The sequence below is a fragment of the Neodiprion virginianus genome, chromosome 5 (genome assembly GCF_021901495.1).
Source record: "Neodiprion virginianus isolate iyNeoVirg1 chromosome 5, iyNeoVirg1.1, whole genome shotgun sequence".
Lineage (NCBI taxonomy): Eukaryota > Metazoa > Arthropoda > Insecta > Hymenoptera > Diprionidae > Neodiprion > Neodiprion virginianus.
Window position 1 is genome coordinate 28,739,600 of NC_060881.1, and position 22,408 is coordinate 28,762,007.

General features: G+C 40.9%; 1 protein-coding gene across 7 annotated transcripts in view; it reads right to left on the reverse strand.

Moving 5' to 3' along the window:
* The window catches only part of LOC124304684 (neuronal PAS domain-containing protein 1), a 130,668-nt gene that overhangs the window by 75,929 nt on the left and 32,331 nt on the right, over window positions 1-22,408 (reverse strand). The window lies entirely within an intron of this gene.

Consider the following 22,408-nt stretch of genomic DNA (forward strand, 5'->3'; position numbering starts at 1 on the left):
TTGTCTCAAATTCCTGCATCGCGTTTTCAGGTTGTGCGTAAGTTCATCCCTCGTTGAAAAATCTGATCGACGAACGGATGTAAATGTCTGATTCAAAAAAAAAAAAATGGAAAAAAAATTTCAAATCAAAATGTCTGATTTTTCTTTCCTGCATTGTTACAACTTATCGGTTGAATTCGTCTTTGAAGGAACGAAATAAGAAAAGTGGGGGGATAAAAAGCAAAAAAAAAAAAAAAAAACGGCACCTACAGCCTTTTCTAATTCTCCTCTTCAATTAGTTGTAGTCGCGTTGCGTCGCGTCATTATCAAGTAATAACGTAATTTCGTATACAAGATTATATATAATACTAGGCGAGCACACATCATATCCGTATCGCGCGTGCCTTTCTTCCGTAATATTTATAGTCTCGTATAGACGGTGTTTTTATTATTATTATTATTATTATTATTATTATATATATACACATATACCTAGGAGCTAGACGTGGTTCCACAACTACGTGTATAATAATAATGGTAAAAACAACAACAATGATACATGTATACCTAAGTTGGTATGCAGAGCTGCCGCGGAATAAGTTACGACCGTTGAGATTAAAGTTCCGTTTATTGTTTAATTAGTTAATTGTTTAATTACATAAGTAGATTCCCGGCCGCAACACGTTCATATAATGCCCTTTCTCTCATGATCTACGCGAGTTCGTATCGCCATTGCGGACGCTGGATTCGCTAATTGTTACGCGGCCCGGCAGAGCTCGGCCCTTAATTAACTAGATTCTAGAACAACGGCGTGTCTTTTTTTTTTTTTTTTACGCGTGACAGCGGCGGTTTCGTTGAGTAAAATAACTCTGCAGCGAAACAAAAAAAAAAAAACACAACAAAACGAAACAAAACTTGACAAACCGCGAAAATTTTTTTACGAAGGAAGAAACAAACAACGAAATTTGTTGAAAAATTATGATCGTGGTTTGAAAAAATTCTCCACCCTTACCCGACGCGAGAAAAGTTTCCGATGGTGTTGCAAGTGTGAGGTCGAAGAAATTTTGAAAAAATTACGCGGGAAATATCGGAAAACGGATCGGCGATCTTGTTTCTTGGCTATATGTTTATATATATATATATATATATTATATGCGCTTTTAATGCGCATCTCTGTACAAATGCACCTCGCTTATATTGTGATATTTTACGTACACGAAGACGTGACGCTCTGCTTCGAAAGCTATTTCTTCGCTAATAGGCGAGGAACTGCAGCGAACGCAACCCGGAGTTTTATGCTCCAATTAACGCGCCTATCACGCCCTGACAGGTTACCATATATAAGTTATATACGCATATTTTCGTTTACGTACGTGTCTTTATGGGGTATCGACTCGTCTTGGAGGTGGGAAAAAATTTCTAAGATAAGGTACTTCGCGGTTTTTTTTTTTTTTTTTAAACCTGAGTATAAGAAAAGTGAAAAATAAATTAATCAAATTTTTATGATAAATTGCGTTAGGGATGCGATGATAAATTGTCGACAATTTTACGACAGGTCTACACTATTGTCGTAATTTTTTCTTACCAACCGTTGAATTATTATACTTTTCTTTTTGTTTTTTGTTTTTTTTTTTTTTTGTTTTCGTTCTCGTCTTTCTACTCGTCGTACTTTGTTCGCCGATGCATAATGTTTTAGGATAAATTGCAAAGTTCTAATGTATTCTGCTGAAATTGTCCGAACAACGATAAGATTGACGATCACATCCAGACTACAGACAATTTTTACTCGTTTTATTTATTTCTTCATCATTTTTTTTTTTTTTTCTCCCGCTGCAGCTATTCTCCGAGCGAAGAATCGAAGTTGATAGCTTTTTGCACGGATACTTTGAGAATATATTCTTGTTTGTATAGAAATAAAACGAAGATTCGTAAGCGATTAATTAATAATTGATACGCTGTCTGTTGGACGAGAAACGAGAAGGTGGGAAAAAAAATTAACAGCGACAAAAAACTCAAGTTTTTACTAGCGACGTGAAAAAAAAAAAAAAAATAAATAAGTAAAATTCGGCTGTAAAAATTATACGCAACTACATTGTTCGATTTACTCATTTTAATGACATCGTGTTCTTTCACCCTGAACTTATTCTCGAACTGTCATTTTTAAATTGCATCGTTTACAACTGACAATTGTGAATCTAGTCACCCTCCTTTATTTCCTTGTTCAATACATACGCACATTGTGCAATAGAAACTTTCGCGTTTATAAATCGTGCAAGAATAACTTTCGTGAATCGGAATGTTTTGAAATTGAAAAAGAAAAGAAAGGAAAACAAAAATTGATAAATTTCCAACATTGATTGAAGTTTTCTTTTTCTTTTTTCTTTTTATTTTTTTCTTTCATTTTTCCACAAGACTTGGAACTATTTCTCGAAGCTGTTTGCGCGTTTCCAAATCACTGTTTTCAAAATGGAAAAGAAAATGTCGATCGATTAACATCGATTCAGTTTTTTTCAACCTTTTAGAAAAATATCGCAGGAAGTTGGATCATTTTTTTTTTCAAATTACTCTTCTCCAAATGGAAAATAAGATCTAGATCGATTGGATATCGTCAACCTTCGAGCTCGAAGTTATTTCTTGAAGCTAATTTTCTTATTTTCTAATTACTCTTCTCCAAATGGAAGATAAGATGTCGATCGATTGATCGATTGAATATTGTTAACCTTTCGGCAAATCTCAGCAATATGACAGGAAATTGGAATTTTTGTTTTTTCCTTCTTATTCTCTTTTGTCACATAAATATGCGAACAACGCGCCAAGAATTATCCAACGGCACAATTTCCGCGTATCGATAACGAGAGTGATTATTTTTTCCGCCTCTAGAAACTTGAAATTATTGCATAAAGCTGGTTCTCTTTTTGTTTTCTAACGGAAAAGAAAACGTCGGATCGATTGATCGGTTGAATATTGTTAACCTTTTAGAAAAATATCGCAGGATATTGGAATTTCATTTAATTTTTTTGCTCTTTATCCAACGAAATAATTTCCGCGTATCGATAACGAGAGTGATTATTTTTTCCGCCTCTAGAAACTTGAGATTATTGCATAAAGCTGGCTCTTTTTTTGTTTTCTAACGAAAAAGAAAACGTCGGATCGATTGATCGGTTGAATATCGTTAACCTTTTAGAAAAATATCGCAGGATATTGGAATTTCATTTAATTTTTTTGCTCTTTATCCAACGAAATAATTTCCGCGTATCGATAACGAGAGTGATTATTTTTTCCGCCTCTAGAAACTTGAGATTATTGCATAAAGCTGGCTCTTTTTTTGTTTTCTAACGAAAAAGAAAACGTCGGATCGATTGATCGGTTGAATATCGTTAACCTTTCAGAAAAATATCGCAGGATATTGGAATTTCATTTAATTTTTTTGTTCCTTATCCAACGAAATAATTTCCGCGTATCGATAACGAGAGTGATTATTTTTTCCGCCTCTAGAAACTTGAGATTATTGCATAAAGCTGGCTCTTTTTTTGTTTTCTAACGAAAAAGAAAATGTCGGATCGATTGATCGGTTGAATATCGTTAACCTTTCAGAAAAATATCGCAGGATATTGGAATTTCATTTAATTTTTTTGTTCCTTATCCAACGAAATAATTTCCGCGTATCGATAACGAGAGTGATTATTTTTTCCGCCTCTAGAAACTTGAAATTATTGCATAAAGGTGGTTCTCTTTTGGTTTTCTAACGGAAAAGAAAATGTCGGAATATTGTTAACCTTTTAGAAAAATATCGCAGGATATTGGAATTTTATTTAACTTTTTTGCTTCTCATCCAACGAAATAATTTCCGCGTATCAACGATTCGAGCGATTACGTTTTTCCTCCTCAAGACTCCAGACACCCGTGTATAAGTAGGCAAACGCGTAGGCAGGCCGTGGAGCTTTGGATATAATGCCTCCGGGGTAGGAGAGCTGCCAGATATATCCCTCCGATAAAATATAACGATGAGATCGTTACCGGGATATCATCCTCCGCGGTTCAAGGAAGTTGTGCGTTGTACTTTGTTCAACGGCGAACATAGCTAAATAGGATATTCCTTGCGTACCTGAGGCCAATGCAACGTGTAGATGTGATCCACGTACATCCATACGTGCGGTGTACGATAGAAATTTATAGGATAAAACCGTGCGCGTTTATAGACGAAAATACACGCGTGCTTGTGCACAAATGTACGGGCGTCTGTTGTAAGTGGAAAAGCCGGCGCTGCTAATTGTTAGAAAATTATTCCTCGATCGTAAACACGCTTTTCTTTATCACGATCTTGTCTCATCATTATTCATAACTTTTTTTTCCTTTTTCTTTTCTTCTCCGCTTGTTACAGCGCCTTAAATTACCCTTGAATATATCCATCGCACGGTAATAATTGCGGGAATTATTCACTAGGTACGCGTTTGTGTTTATAGTGTGAATAAAAAAAATAAAAAAATATGTATATGTTAATAATAATAATCAGACGAGGAGAAGAAATTTTTCAAAATTTGACAATTCTTACGGAATTCCGCGGTTTATCAAAGATTGACGGTTGCTTTTTTTTTATTTTGGTTTTATTTTCAGACACGGATGCGTTTCGTAATGTTTTGTCGGTTATACTGTCAATACTTTTATATTATGTATATTGCGATTGTTTAATTGATTGTTAGCTGCGATTTGGAGTTTAACATGATTCGACGATCTTTGAAATTAATGTGTTACAATTCTTCGTTCCAGTTGTTAAATTAGTTAATATTTTTTTCAACGCTGTGAATTTTCAGGCGAACAAAAGCAAACAATCAAAGAGACGTTTCGCCCGATTCTGATTGAAGAGGGGAATTTAAATAGACTTGTGAGAGCCACTTTTTTTTCGAAGAAATTTTTTTTTTTTTTTTCCGCACAAAGTAAGCCAGTGTTTCAAAAAATGGCACTTACAGCACTTTTCAATTCCCCTCCTCAAATTATCTAGTTTCAACAGGACGGCGACAATTTCTCGTTCGAATAAAATTCCCTGACTTTTCCCGTCGTAAAAATTCCGTAATCCCGGACATTTTCTCCTACAAAACTTAGATCAAGTTGGGCAGCTTTTACGACCAAAAGCTCCGAAAGTTATAGACCGTGAACGGATAAATTTGGATGATAAAAAAAAAAAAAAAAACACAGCATTGCTTCGTTTCGTAGAAAAATAATTAGAAGTTGAACTAGATAAAATTTCGAAAAGTTAGTTTAGTCGAATTTACGAAGCTTATTATCCGAAGTTTGAAAAGGATTTATAAGAGAAAGTACGTCCGTCATAAATCCCCGACTTTTCCCGGTTTTCACGGTTTTCACGGTCTGTTCAAGAATCCAAATCCAACCGGATTAAATGGTCGACGATTCCGTTGAATCCGGATTTCACATTCGGTAAGGTGAATCTTATCCCGAGATGGATCTCGGAGCCACGCGGCGAGGTCATAGCAGTACCAATTTATCGGCGCCTCCCGGCATAACGGTAACCCGTATTAAAGTCAGATTAGGATATCTGGGAATTAGTTGGCGTATTGAGGTCCCGTCGCACTTGGAAGTACACTTAAAAACGCATTAGGAGATATATCGAGGCCCTCGCGGCAGCAAAACAGCGCCTTCGAGATGAGACGCGATGGTTGTGAGAATCGAGCTGCCGAAAAACCGCGAATTTTCTATCGCAAATTTCGGTCAAATTTTGCAAATTTTTATACAGGGTTCGAATTTTAATTTCTGTTTTTTTTTTCGATGTTTTTTTCTCAAACTCTTGACAAATAGAAAAGAAATGCAACATTTCTACACCAGGCAATCGTGAAGACGAAGTTCGTTGGTTGGCGTAAAAAAAAAAAAAAAAAAAAAAAAACAGCTACTTGAAAAATTTTGTATTAAATTTTTTTTTTTTTTTCTTTTTTTCTTTCCACTATCTTGTCGGATATCTCGACGTTTGTTGGACGTAAACAGTGTTGCAAGTGTCGTGCAGAATTGCGGGGCGATAGTTTAACAGATCGAGGGGATTATTCCGTAACTACGATACGTTTTGTGCCAATACCCGTTTCGATAAGAGTATGAGTTATCGCCGCGGGACGATATTCCGATAAAGGATCGGTAAAAAGTAAGAGGCTGACGGAAAAAAAAAAAAAAAAAAAAAAAGAAAGACGATAGGAGAAAGCATTGATGGAGATACGTTGATTACTGTACCTACAACCAACTTCACAACAACAAATGTGCTCAATGTCCATTAACATAGACACTGTATTTTCTAGGTATATATACCGCTGCTCCAAGGCAATTAACTCATTTTTTTTTTTTTTTCATCGTAGGTTTAATAGTTCGAACGACTGCTAGGGATGTTTGTTTTATAGAAATGTCAGAAAACTGACGCTCGACTCTTTAAGTCACACATTATTGTGCCGAAGTCAAGTTTTAGGGCAAGATAGTATTCTGTGGTTCCTGGACTCGCTGATTACGAATCTGAAGTAAGATTTAAAAAATTCAAGACGGCGGATTCAACATGGCGAATGAAAATTTCAAACTTCATCGAATCTAGTGAAAAAAAACTCTACGCAGCGGTTTTTGGGATCGCTAATTAGATTCGCCATACTGAATTTTGAAAATCTGATTCCAGATTCGTAATCAGCGACCCCTGAAAAGTTCGATCGAAGTTGAAATTTTCGTCCGCCATATTGGATCCGTCATCTTGAATTTTTTAAATCTTACAATCCGATTTCAGATTCGGAATCGGCGACTCCAAGAACTTATAATTTCTGTAAAACAACTATGTATTTGTAGAGGGGTAACTTTCTCGGAAATTAATTATTCCTTCAAATTTCACGGTTTTTTCAATCAACTTCCTTCTAAGAATAACAATTTACGTTATATCGCAACAGTCACTCCCGAGTATTGAAAACCTATTATTATACTATCAGAAATAGCTAAGAGCCGCAAAAAATTATGTTGAAAAATTCTTTATATACATGCAAAAAATGGATATAAAATATGTGGTAAAAATAGTTACCGCTGTGACGCGAAGGGTTAAATTTCTGTTAAAATAATGGTGTCGAAACGAATAAACGCCCAGCTCTTACTACCGTAAGTAGAAATAAGTAATTTCCTCGAAAGTTCATTTAATTCAATCACTCAAGGAGGAAAAGTAACGATATGACAAATTTTGAACGCTTTTTTTTCACCTGTGAAGCGAGCGACGGATTCATGGAATTAAAGATCTGCAGGCCGAGAATTGAAAAATTGTAATTCCTCATTTCGGCCACAATACAAAATTCGCGATAGAAAATAACGTTGGGATCCGGGGATAAACTATCATCCGAATAATGCTGTGGCTAATTTCATCTGCTACCGTTAGGCGGTAACCGCAGGCACAATAAATAACGTTAATACATGTACTTACGATTATTAATACGGCGATATGTAAAGTGTCGTAATATTTCGACGGGCAGCGGCAGAAGCTAAATCCTATTTATAAATATTACCAAGCGTTCATGATTTGATTGGTCGTAATCCGCGAATTACAGCGTGTAATTAAACCCGACGATTATCGTTGTTTTCTTTCTTGTTTTCGTTAAATTTATCGTTGATGATATTTATTTTTCTTTCTTCCTTTTTTTTTTTTTTTTTTTTGCTTTTCGTTTTCTCTTTTCTCTTATTCCATTTTTTTTTTCCCACCATTGGCTAATTTTCTGCCGTTAACAGCCGGAATCATCATTTCTAATCAACGAATCTATACCCGCTCCCGGAATCCGTCTAACGGGTTTCTAGCATGGGTAATAGATGTTCGGTAATTTAATTGTCCATCGAATAATATTATTTCGAGTTTTATTTTTTTTTTTTTTTTTTTATCCCGTTTATCCTCAAAATGTTTTATCCCTGGGAACCTATTAGAAAATATAATCTCTTTTATAGATTGAACGTGGGGAAGGAAGGAGGGTGGGGGGAGGGGAGGAGGCTTAAACAGCCGCGTGGCTTATTGTACGCGTGTAATTAACCGCAATCAATTTTATTCACCGAACAATCTGTAGATGATCGGTACATAAAAATTGAGAAAAAGATGAAAATACACACGTTATATTATCCCATAAAATTGACAAAATACAATTTCATACTTTAATGGCTGCAGTAATACGTATTTGAGGTTATTGAGCCGTATGTACATGTATCGTGGGAATTCGTCTTCCTTCTCATCCTCGAAACCAAAGAGAATATCCACATACAAATTGGAAAGACTAAGAATAGAAAAGAGAAAGAAATCGACGAATCGGTCGGCAACAAAATCTTGTACCTAAATTGACTTCACACTTTGGATCTGTTTTAATGTTTCCGGGGTAACGTGATTGACGTTGGACAACCCTTGATTCCCACGTTTATTAACAGGCTAGATGAAGTTTCCGATTTCCTCTCCTAGGTTTTTAGCTGACAATAGAACTCACTCCCAACTACTAGACGACCTGGCGTAACGAAACAGCTTCGTCGACATTCGATCAGCCGAGTCGAACGGAGCTAGGAACCCACGGGGATCATTGCCACTCGATAGATTAGCTCTCCCTGAACTGAGAAACATTTCATTTGTTACAGTAACTAGAAATATTCAGTAAAACAGGTATCGTTGAAAAAAAAACTGTTTTAATATTGTTGGAATTACGAAAAACGAGGTACGCGTAAACATTTTGCGCTATCGTCGATCCTTTTTTGTTTATTGCAACGCTGAATCAGTTTCTGAGGTTTTCTCTACTTTTTTAGTTGAACAAGGCTTTGACGTCAATTTATTCTTGCGCGAGCGTTAAATTTTCGCAGCAGTTTCATGAAAATATAGCAACAGTGATCGTAATGAGAAAGAATAGCAACGGATACTGAACTTTCCGGTAACAGCTGGAAAACTAATTTTCATTTTCTACCTAGAACTATATTCTCCGATTGTGGTAAAAAATTAAAATATGTTAGGACTGAGCGGTAACCGAAACTAAAAATTTCTCTCAGTGTATTATTTTTAATTCTACCACTCGATTTTCACTTCTTCGTATTTTGTCGACTCTTCCAAGATTCGTTGCGTTACCAAGATTTGATTTTCACCGGAATTATTGAAGGAATTTGCAATTCTTAAGAAAGATTTATTCAATCATCGAATTGTGTTTCACACCTTTTCTGGAGTCTCTTTACTGTTGTTTTTTTTTTCTTTTTTTTTCTTTTTTTTTCTCACATCCCCCTTAAATTCCTTCGGTTCGATTAAATCGAGGATCGGATTTTGCGATTTGTATCCTTTTTTTTCCCTCCTCTCTCTTCCTCTCCTTTACGCCGTTTAATCGGTCGTATTCAATTTCTCTTCTTTTTTCTCCCCTTTTTCACTTCACCTTCCATTTTTTTTTTGTTTTTTTTTTTTTGTTCTTTTCGCGCCGATTTCTTTACTCAACACCGTCGTCGCCGTTTAAAACCGGTAGCATAGTGCTCGTCAATCTTGATCGTCGATAGTCAATGCTTCTCGAATCAGCTCGCGATCTTTCGCAATTAAAGGAGGGGCGCGTCGCACGCGAGATTCTTCTCCTTTTTCCTCAGTCTTGAGAGAGGGAGAGAAGAAGCAAAAAAAAAAAAAAAAAAGAAAAACCAAACGAGTAAAAAAAACGTATCGAAGCCGCCCAATCTGTAGCGCTAAATTGCAATCACTGAAATTCTACATCGTTACAAAAGTGTCGCAAAACAATTTCCGCCGTTATAAAGTAGGTACATTGTAATTATAGTTTGAGAAGCCGTTGATACTATTTTGTTTTCCTATTATTTTTGTTTTTTTTTTTTGCTGTTTCCGGCTTTTTCGTCCAACAAAATTCAGTTTTCGCTGAACAAATTGGCTTTGCATTCATCACATATCTCTGTAGAGATACCAACACGTAGGCGCTAAATCGTTCGGCACTTATGTTGGTCGTAGTTTTGTTATTGCGTAATTGTAATACACGATGCGGCCGAGGCAATGTCCAATCCAACAAACAATGTACAGGCGTAATTTGGCACCCGGCACACTCTCACTCTATATCCTATCATTTGCCCTCCCTCGTATAAATATATTCACATACGTGTGGCCGCGTATATATTTAACGCTCAGTGAGTGCAAATCATACGTACGAGAGGCTCTAAGTACCAGTTACGGGTTTCAGCTTTTTTGCCGCAATTATAAAATCCCCGTTGACTACGGACAACGGTATAAAAGTGACAAAAAAAAAAAAAAAAACGGGCGAAAGAAGAGAAAAGAAGAGGAAAGAAGAAAAGAAATAAGCAATGTCAAGGAAGCCAGCGGATTAGACGAAGCAACAGTTAGTTAGACACTAGTTTTCTAACATTTTGTTTCTCGGTTATTCGAGCTGCGGAAAAAACTCGGGACGTATTTTCCGTTCCCAGGTAATTTTCGGGACGCATTTACCGAGGAGGGAAAATTCACCGGTCCCTTTGCCGCAACAGAAATTTATACCTCGTTTATCGGGATTTTGAGCAGCTCGCGAGAGGCTTGTTCGAAACGGAGAACCGTTGACGTCGGGCTGCTGAATTAAACGAACATCTAAATCGAGGAGCAGAGTCCACAAATCTTCGCTTTGGAAAGACACGAAAGTGAGGCAGGTCTGCCGGCTTCTGTCCTTAACCGCCCATAAATTTCGAACCATCCGCGCAGGTTTGAATTTCGAACGAAAACCGGCGTGTCACGCTCGCCTCGAGACTAAAAAGTCTTCCCCGCCTCGACGTATCCGTGTGTGTATATTGCTTATATGCTTATTCTTCTGCCGTCCGAACCTCTCGATCGCCCCGCCCCGTCATCTCATTCTTTTTGCAATCGAAGATCGCGTGGGCGGAATGCCAGGTGATCCATGATTTACGCGCTCACCGTTCGTTCCTCAATGCGAAATCAAACCGCAAATTGCACTTCTGATCGTGTAGTCTTCCCTCGCTGTGTAACAAATCACGCTCGTTGTGTATTCGTTGAAAAAAATGTTATCAACCAAACCGTGAAACCGGAACCAGTTTCCCAGATGTCAAATGTTATTCCTACGGTCAATTTCGTGGCTAATTATGATCGTGATTTACTAAGCGTGAAACGTTCGTCTTCGTTCTCCCGAAAGCCACTGAATCGGCTGAAAAGAGCGAACGATTTTATTTATAGTAAAGATAAATGATCGACGAACGTTGATCACGACGCTCGGAATCGGAGCCGAAACACGTGTTTTCAAAGTCTATGAATAATTCAACCCGTTCGAAATTGATCGGGCCCAAAGCGAACGGATGGAACGAAAAATCGGAGCCCCGTAAAGGTGACGACAAATTCCGTGATAATCGCTACCGCATCGAGCTTCCGGACGGTCTTGACCTCCTGATCTCTTTGGCGTCGCGGCGCACGCACCTCGAGCAGTGATTTTCATGCGCGACTTGACCGGCGTCGCCTCAAGAAGCCCGGCCGTGCGTCGTTAATCAAGGCAGCCGACGAACCCGGCGAAGTCAACAGGTGTCGGGACCGAGAGAGTCGCGGGTCAACTCACGAGAGGCACGCATGTGCCTGACCCTCGACACGAGAACCTGAACCTCCGCGATTCCAGGGCGAAGAGAGGAGGGACGCAACTCTCGGCTCGTCGAGGCCCGAGGGAACCGGAGATGAACGTCCGATCCGAAAACCATTTAGCGGCTCTTGGCCCTGAGGAATTCGCTCTAGGGTCGGTCTCTGCCCTTCGTGTGAATGTACACGGTGTGCCTGGAACTTCCGCGACACGCCCCTTTATAAATTTTGTTCCAACTGTCTAAAGAAATCACTATATTGCTAGGGAATTGTTTTTTCCCTACGCAGGTTCGACCTCGCAACGATCAATCACCACCGATCTAGGGTATTTTGGCGTGGTTGGTACCGAAGTTAGTTATGGCAAGTCCAGTCCACCGCGAGAGGGAAACTTTTTTAGAGAAAGAAGCTGCACTCCTAGGACTACGGTATCTGCCCTTAGTGTGAATATAGACGGTGTGCCTGGAACTCCAGCGACACGCCCCTTTCTAATTTTTGTGCCAACTGTCTAAAGAAATCACTATATTGCTAGGGAATTATTTTCATGGCGATCACCGCCCTGCTCGGTAACGCCATAGCGTAGACCCACTCATTTTTTCCCCACGCAGATTCGACGTCGCAACGATTAATCACCACCGATCTAGGGTATTTTTGCGTGGCTGGTACCGAAGTTACCAATCGACCAATCCAATCCACAGCGATAGAGAAACTTTTTTAGAGAAAGAAGCTGCACTCCTAGGCACACCGTGTATATTCACACCACGGTCTCTGCCCTTAGTGTGAAGCAGGTCCGAGTCGAGTGTTGTTCCCAATTTTATCTCGATTGCGAGGTCCATCTCCGTGTGGGTGACTGTCGGTTTTAACCCAGGCTACCGAACTGTAGGATACCTCGCATTAACATATGTCCCCCGACTCATTAGACCGCAAATTAATTATCTAATGGAGTCGTCGCTTTCGAGGTGAATGCGGTTGGAGCTGCATCCGCACCGACCAAGGAAGTCGAGTTATTGCGAGACCATCCGGTCGGCTCTGTTCCGAAGAGAAGGCTCCGGGTATTTGGCGCGTCGTTCATCAGCCACCCTGAGAGCTCCTGCTTCTCCTTTTCACCTTTCGTTGCTAATGGCGACCGAGGAGACAATCGTGCAGGAGAAGGAATCATGCGGATCGTTTAAGTGGCGGTGATCGGTGATTTGGGGTAATTATTCGAGCCAGGTGACAAAGCAATCTCACCGCCGAGAGCGGATATTCAGCACCTTCTCGCTGGGCAGGGGAACCAAGCTGCGCCAAGTGTTGTGATGCACGAAAATATACCACGCAGCGACTTGTGAGAGGAGGAAAAAGAGCGAGTGAGAACCGCGATGCCCAACACCGGGAGAAGCAATTAACCTAATGGATGCAAAGTCGCGCCCTGCACCCGGGATGGTAATGAGTCGATATCGCCGCATACCGAGGTCTTGTAGCGCGTTCTACCCGCCTGTCTGGCTTCTCCGAGAATCGGCGTCTTCGATCCCATTTCCATTTCACCACCACCTTATGAACATCCTTTATTCTCAACATCTCACTCGCCGAAGAAGTGTATCCACGACTATAACCTCGAGGAACTCATCCTCCACGAATGATATCCTCACTCATCAGCTCTCCTTTCGAGGATTCGTGAACATGCTCACGAAGATCTGTCCCGAAACCAAAATATTTTCGACGATTACGAGTATTTTTGAAGATCCTGGAGGCTCTTGATGTTCTCTTGAAAGTATCCAAATCATCACCAAGAGTTTGCTCATGAAGTTCAAATAGTCTCTGACTGTAATTTCTGACTAGCTTCGAGAATGACGTCTTAGGCAAACTTGCGCGAAGACTCAATTGCGGCAAGAGTGCGGAGCAAAAAGAGTTTTTCCACATCTGAACTCTGAACGCGCGTCGTCGTTCGTGTCGCGTCGTTCCAGGAACGGATCATGGATACCACAGCTCGGAGTTCCACCTGTGGTGAACACCTATGCTCGCTCACGATCCTCGCCGAGTGGCTCACGATTCGAGGAAACCTAGGCCTCACGTGGTTTATGGTTTATGTAAGCCCGGGATACCGATTGCTCGATACCTTCTTGGCTGCACTGACGACTCGACACTGACCGCCGCCGCAACGTTGGTGTGCCGCGTTATTATCCATAGAACAGGACGTATTTAATTCTGGTTACGGACATTGGCGACGAGCTGAATTAGAACCTTGGCACGAGCTTCGGTATGCACTGCCAAACACAAGTCAGAGAACGAGAAGCCGTTCGGATGGTGTCATCGATTTACACAGTTATTTTCAAACATGAGATGACTCTCATCTTCACCAGGAAGATGATGATGACGAAGAAGAAGAAGAAGACGACAAAGTTGTCGGGTACATTGAGCATCAGAAATACGTTCACAATCCTGCAACTAATTGACTATTCGACGTTACGAACGACAGCCACGATGATCGGTAACAATCTTCATCGCATACTCACATCCATCCATCCATCCATCCATCCTTCCATTTGTCCGTCCGGGATTGACCGCAGAGGACCTGCAGGGCGCAGCATGAAATAGAATTCACTCGATACACCGCGAGTGATATCTGGTAGCAATTGAAACGGAATACCCGCTCGCCGATGGTAGGTACCTGCCTAGATAAAGTGTGGTGGGTAGGTACCGACGCGTAACCGTATATCAATAAACATGGGTCCCGGGACGACGAGCTTCGTGAGGTGAGAATCGCTTGCCCCTTGCGGTCGAGAATGGGGGTCACTCAACACCCCGTTTTAGGCGAATTCAGTGGACATGGATGACCGCTCCAAGGGGGCCGAAATTCTCACGGATTCAAATTTCTACCGACAATTAAAGAGCTGATTCGAGTTTTCGAATTTTGTTTCATTCGAGCAGGGTCTGGACATTTCGAATTAACAAAATCACTGGATTCAAAGTCACACCGAGTTTCGAAGCAAGAAACTTACTGTTACTGGTTGGGCTAGAATTTAGCAAAGACAGTGAATTATGTCTTGAGTTCGTTTATTTGTAACAGGAATAATGGAGAACGATAAAGAACTCAACCCTAGTAGTAGGTCGGACCTGAGTAGAATCGCATAACGGTCACACTGGGTGGAATTAAACTCAAACGTGATATTTTGCTTCAAAAATGAGTTCTAAAAATCTAAAAAAAATATCTGGATATTGTTTAAGAATCGCAGAAAAAGGTCCCTCAGTTTTTGTAACCAAAATCGATTGTTTAAATATCGTAAAACGTCGGCCAAGTTAAAGAATGTGACAAGAATGTCAAAAAAAAGGTCTTTATTTGCATGAATAATAGCGCCAGGAGGCCCATTTCCACGACTAAGGTCTACGAGGAGTTTAACAAATGTTTGGGGTGAAGTTCACCCCAAGTGACTTATCAGGGTTAAGCAATGAATTCTAATCTACCAAGAACAGGTATAATAGAAATAAGAGCGCAGGAACTGTGAATCTAGGAAATTTTCTACAACCGTGGAATGGACAAAAGAAGAAAAACGGAAAATCGGCAATGTCTACACTCCCATTACCATTCCGGACAAACGTACATACCTGTAGAGTTCGATACAGCCCGGATATAGTGCGAGGCATGCAATTTCGTCGATTTCTTACGAACGTTCGTGACGGGAAATTGTTCGGTGCAGTTGATATTAGGTGCTACGCGATATACCGTCGGTGTATCAGGAGTGATCGAGTGGCAAAGCAGCATGTCCGTGAAGCACTCTCTCGAACGACACCAGATAGACTGCTAAAACGGCGTTGGACCCGAACCCTTTTGTACCTTTCCGCAAGCCCGGATCGGGGGGCTTGCAGCGCGGCATTACGTGCACCGGCATTGATTGAAACGTGAACCAAGAGAAAGGGGTGCAGTGCAACCTTATCTCTAAGCTAACAAAACGACCGCTGACACAGTCACGGCTTTTATGCACGCACCCCATCACGCCATCCGAGTGCTGCCAGTGCTTTCACTGGTCAGAAAATCCTCGAAACCCACTTTCTTGCCTCAGCTGTAATCTATTAAACGCCAATTCCACCTTCCGTCAGACCCAAATTGCGTCTGTTGATCGTTCGAACGTCGATCACGGAACGGAATTCTGCTCTCCTAGCTGAACGGTACTTGAAAAACTTGGATCTACGTAAATGATTTTACTCGATCTTGGGTGATGACACATGATCTGCACCTTCGGCTGGTCCGTTAAACAGAAAAGTGGAAACGGAGAGGATCAAGAACAATTTATGGCGAGTTAATGCTCAGTTGATGACACTGCTCAAGGTACTCTGCAGGTCATTATCGTGGTCGGTGTCACGAATACTCGGTATCATATCACGTTGAGTTTGAGGCTGACGATGATGTCCCGGTTTACGCGGATTCCTAAGCGGATAACCGTCGTCCTTCTGGGGTCTCCGTCATCGAGGTTGTCCATTCGTTAGATAACCTGGCTGAGCTTATTCCGTTTCTGTAGCCTGTAGGTGTTGGTTACCGTGTATCGAATGCTTGAGCCTCGTCGTAGACGCGGATTCGAATACAGTGCGCGATCCGCGCCCTGCGCTTATGTATATCATGTTGAGATCCGCTTGTGTTGGGGCAACTATTGGATTATTAACGCTGACAACTCCGGAACGGACTGCAAGCCTGCGGTTAGCAGGTATCCGCGGCCTGAGTTTGTCGGATTCGGGATCAGAGCGGGTAATCTCATTTGCCACCCCCGATCAGCCTATCCTTGTCAACCAGGGGTGGCAAAACCACGCCCAATAAAATTCTCGGCATGGCCTGAAAAACTGTTGGAAAATGAATTGTAATAAAAATTGTGTCAAACTTTCCCACCATTTGATCGAGAAAAATCACAGAGTTCGTTGGGAATATTCGGATGACGTCGATCCCTCGTCCAGACCTTCGAATCTCTTCACGATATTTATTTTCAACGTTAAATTGGTCGTTTTTTAAAGCTAAAAAACTGACAGAATAATTATTCACCGTGTTTTAGATCGTGCCGATAAGAGTGTCAGCCGAAGGGGTTCGATTTGCGAAAGACGGTGAATTTAAGAAAAAAAATTTCACCCAAAAGCGTTAAAAAAATTTCTTTCACTTCTCGGTGTGAATTGTTCGAGAAAGTTGGACAGCCCTGGGAGCAGCTGATGCGTGTAATCCAATTTGCAAGCTCTAGGGTGGATTTTGCCACGGTTCGGCTACCGCAATCCCGTATGCGCTGTCTTTACAGACGGATTAAACGTCGAATTCGCTTCAAATAACGTGCAAAAATTCAACCGATCATTCCAGAGGATGGTTCGTCTTCTTCTCGTATTTTTTCCATCCAATTTTCATCGCGCCAACTTCTTGTCCCGTCCCGTTTTCTTCAAGGTAAAAGAAATACCGCACCAACCCTAAATTTCCGTCGAATAAATCGTCGAGTAACTCAATGCTCGTTTGACGAGCCCCGATCAAGGACACGCCGACAAAACTTGCGGAAATTCTTGGAGAACAGCTCGAGCAAAAAACTGGATCCAAATTGACGATATTTCAAAAACAAGGGTTGAACTACTCGAGGGAAGTCTGAAGCCGCTGCATTTCTCCCTACGATTCGCCGATCTTCCTCAATCTGGATACGCGGCCAGCTACCCCGAAGATATTCGTGCCTGACATCAGGCGATCGGGCTGCCACGTGGCGAACGAACCCATCGCGTGGTCCATCGTCTGTAGCAGTTGAGGCACGCGCGATGACGTGCTCACGTGACCCTTAGAAACCTGACCTAGCCCACACCCACGCGTCCCAGGAACGTCAGAACCGGCACGCCATCAACCAGCCTCTACCCACTGTGCACATCGACCATGAATGGAGAGTCCCCGAGTCCTTCTGTCCCCAACGAGTCCAAGTCAGGCCCCGAAGGATCGGCGACTCGGCGTCGATGTGAAAAACTTTTTTATTAATTTTTTTCCCCGAGAGTTTTTTCTAATTTCTGAAATTATTTCTCGATTTTAAATGAAATCCTTCGAACTTCACCTCACGATTATCTTCGAACATGAATTGAGCAATATTTATACACCTGGCAGATAAACTGATTCAATTCAGCTTCTTTGGTTCACTGGACATATGAATTTACGAATGTTATTTGCTGGTTATTGCAAATATGTACATTGCAATTTTTTATACTCTCGATATATTGTGTCTAGTAAATTTGAACGAACTACATGAAAGCCGGAAGAAGAAAATTATACGTACGAGAGAGATTTGTGAAATTCTAAATATTTAACGATAATTGCATCTTTTCACTCTGCAAACGATTATCTCTGCACAATGTCATCAAATTCCTGATAACTGCAACGTAATTTTACGCACGAATGTTTTCGCTGATGGGAAATATCGTTCGATATTAACGCTACCGAATCGTCTGCAATTTCTTTAACACTCCTGTGATTATAGGGTAGGAAGATTATTTTTCCTCCTCAGACAATATGCTGTTCCAATATCCGAACCAGCCTGATTTCCTGTAAGCAAGGTACTAGGAAATGTTTTCTATAATCGTTCCAGTAATTCACCAACATATACAACTTTGTTTATTTCACTTTTGCCGATGATTGAATCGAGTCCGCGTTGAAGTTTCAACGTGAAAGTGTTACAGACGCAGAAAACTGAAAGTAGGCGCAAGGTAAAAATCTACAGAATGTATAATTAAAACCCGGAAAAAGACGGAAGGGATGTAATTTAATTGTATTCCCAATAATTCGAAGCTACAACTGTATAAACGAACATGTTTATACAAAATTGGCGTGGAATTGTTCGGCAATTCGAAGTGTTCTACGAGTAAATTTTTCGACTCGTAACACAGAGATTAAGCTTAATTGACGTGTGTCGGAGAAACTCAACGATCTATCGAAACAGTCGATTGGTTACGTATCGTACAGCTCCAGTATACACTTGGAGTCAGTGATTCCGAGACGGCTAGTTTCTTTAGGCTGGTTCCTTTCTTTAGTTTCTTTGCACAAGTCGGTTACGTTGGCAACGCAGAATCAACCCGCAGCGCCACCACCGGCCGGCCGTGAAACAAGATCAACCTCTGTAAACATAACATAATCCATGACCGACGAATTTTGTAGTTTTGGGTTAGATTCGACGGTCATGGATTATATTATGTTCTGAAAGATTGAGCCTATTTTGTGAACTTTGTATTTTTTGGTTAGATTTGAGAGTTGACGGTCACGGGTTGCGTAGTGTTGGAAAGATCGATCTCGTTTCTAGACCGGCCGTCGGTGGCGCTGCGGTCTGATTCCGGATTACCAACGTAACCGACTTGTCCAAGAAATGAGCCGTCTCAGAATCACTAATCCAAAGTATACATTGGTTATAAATTGTTGTAAGTTGGCTTGTTCGAGCCCGCGGAATTCGTGCTCTTCTCCACTCGTCTGTACCGCGTAAGCCTGAGTTATAATTACAAACTGGTTAAATTACCGCGGGAGCATTTCAGCCCGTCGAGCTGTGGAAGGAATAATATCATACCGATCCGATGATTAACTTGCGCGGGGGTCAGCAGCCAAGTCTCATCCTCTTTGGTCAGCAGCGGCGGGAATTGGCGTAAGAAAATATCCGGTAACGATATCCTCGAAGATGCCCTGAAATGCAGCGAAATCCGAAGGAACGCTCGCTTCGAGGCGTTATTAAATATAGCGAAAAAGCGGAAACCACTCGACCGTGCTATTCGCGTGGCGAAACCACCCATCCAACCTCTTCCAGCCGTCTGTGCCCTCGGGAAGTTTTCCAGTTTCTTGCCGACGATTCTCCGCGGGCAGTGCTGCCGTTAACCCGGCGGGTAAAGTAGAAAAACAATACGAGAACCTGTAAATACTAAGAGAATCGTTTGGGCCAAGCAATGATCATTTCTCAATTCAGGCTCGCAGAAGGCGTCGCCGTTTTCTACAGGATATTGTTTTGTTTATTGACCTGACATTCTGCCGTTACAACAATAAATTTTTACCGTTTCACATCGGAAGGTTCAGGCCCAATTAAAGGCCCTGCGGGTACTTGATCGAAAATTTCACTCGTTACTCATTTTATTACCATACAGTCGTGCTTCGAGTATTTATTGAGTTATTATACTGGAAAGTTGCATGCGAAGATCTCGTTAAAACATAAAATTAGAAAATACTGGTATTGTAAAGAAAAGCTTGACCGGCATCGATTTTTCGTCTCGAATTACTTTGAGATCGTTGAAAATCTAGTAGATTCGTTCGATCTTTCATTTTATTAAGAAAACTGTTATCGACAAACTCACGGGACCATTTTTTTTTCCATCACGTTGGTATCTTTTGGTATTCAATTTTACGACATTGCACCGATATTGATTATGTTCAGAATATTGCAACGCCGAATTGATTACTGAAATAAAAATCTTTGAATACAACGATCCGAGTGTCCAACGTAGCGTGCGATCGACAGAATCTGCTGCATCAAAGTTTCCAGATCTACAATCTCAGTCTTCACATTAACGAAAAACGAGAAGAAGCGAATGATTTAAAAATTGCGCGACGACGCCGAATTTTCTTTGAAAAAACGGCGATGAAAAAATGAGCTACTCTGAGTATCAGAGCTCAGATCAAGTTCCATACAATAACAATTTGTCAATCTCATCAGAGTTCGACCATCGTAAAATTTGAAAGCTTGGTTTCTGTAACATAATTCCGTACCCCAAGATAACGAGACAAGTTTTTCTACCACATCGAACCTTTGAAAAAGGATTTCCCCGATGCGAATCAAACCATTCGCGTTATCCGTTCCGCGCCGATATGTTTCAGGTTAGATAATTTACGGTCGAGAGGATGTTGCGCAGATTGTTTCTGCATTGTTAACGAGACGAGTGGTGATTATAATTATTAGAATAACAGCCTTTCGAAGTAGTGATAGTGGCTCCGGGAGTGCGGATGTTTTTGCTAAAAGTACCGATCGTTTCGTGCAAGAATCCCTAAGAGCGAAGAGCCGCTCATCATCGACGCGTTCGAAAATCTTCGAGCAAGCCTCGCGGCCTCTAACCGCCTTCAGGCTTTACTACCGAATGCGCCAAGCTGACCGGATAATTATCGCCGAGGTTTACTATCAGCGTACATAACGAGAAGATGGGGAAAAACGGCGAATGAAACCATGGTGAGCGAGAGATGAGGATTGAAAATAGTAAAAAAAGAACCTTTTCAAACAATAATAATAATAATAACAAAAAGCGGTGAAAAACCGCACGAGGAAACAACGCCAACGCTTTCCCACCGCTTCACCCTCTCCCTGTATACATAATCCTTCTTCTTCTGCTCCTCCTCCTCCTCCTCCTCCTCCAGCTGTTCTCCGATATTTCTTGCCCTGAAACTCCTCGTTCCGAGGACTCGATGACGTTTCTCCATTTTCAACACCTGCTGATAAACGGCCGTCGCGCAGCGAGTGTGTGAAAATAACCGAGGGATGAAAGGATCGATCGCGTTGACGATGAGATTAAGGATCGATAAATTCGTACGACGTTTCACCGTTGATCAGGTTTCGATTTTCTGTTAATTTAATTTCCGCCGATTTCAATCGGCTGCTAAACTCTCCCCGCAGGTGCTGAACCCCGTCTCTTCGTCCTGATCTTCCACGGGGAACTACTCCGAGTATCCTTTTAATGGGGTTCACCTCCGGAGCCGACCCTGTGAAGGTAATTAAGTGAAAAAATGATCCGAAGCCGATCGGAATTATAGATCTTCACCTCTGTATTATATCTTCTCACGGTTCGATTTCATTCCTCGACGATGCCGATGCATTGATGGAAAGGACGCGAAAATTTCGTTTCGCGAATTTCTTTTTTCCCCTTTTTCGTTCACTTTGAAAAGCAACAGCTGTTCTTCGGGAATTTCAATTGCGCGGTTGATGCTTCAATTTACATATTCGTGTTTGATTTTTCATCGATCTTTGTAGGCTGATTTTTGAATTGAAGAGCAGGCAATGTTTTCTTTATTTTTTTTTTTTATTTAATCCTTTGAGACTGTTTCGACTAGTTACCGCTGTAAGCGATAAATAATCGTGCTTCGAACAGCGACGATAATAACAATGAGAGAACATTGGGTCGTGGAAACTGAATCGAACCGAATAATTTGGCGAGTAACGCGTAACATTGGGACTCGAGGATCGTAAATGCAGGAGGGGCCTTGTTGAAAGCGATAAAAAAAGAAGAAGGATATGACGAAAAGCAGATTTAACGATTCAGCTAAATAACGATAGAGGGGTGAAATTCGGGGGTGACTTCGTTTCACTTTCGGCGATAAATAACTGTAAGAGTTTAAGTTTGTCAGATACACTGAGAGATATTTTTATATCCGGTTACCGCTCAGTCCTTAACTATTTTCATTTTTTACCACAATCGAAAAATATTGTTCTAGGTAGAAAATGAAAATTAGTTTTCTAGAGTGGATAATTTAACCTATGAATTTCATTTATTTCTGCAGGAATAACGTTAACATTTATCTACGATAAAAAATTTTATTCCCCAAAGAACGAAACGCGACAGGAGTTTGAAAATTAATCCTGGACACACAAAATGAAGTGTTTGTTCGATTGTGGGATTAAAATTTTTTTTTTAACGATAGTCAATTTCGTTTAATTGTTGATTCGAATTCAAAGCACAGGAATTCGATTCAAATAAATTTTGTACGCGAATAGAAAAACTGAGTTTCATCTCATCCGTAATCATGTTCATAATACGATATTATTTCTAATCGAATAATTCGTGGTTTTTCAATTCACTAAACCTTCCAATTAAATGTACAATTAACAACAAAGTTCGTTGAATTCGACAAATTTATACTTCTTGATAATCGAATCTTCG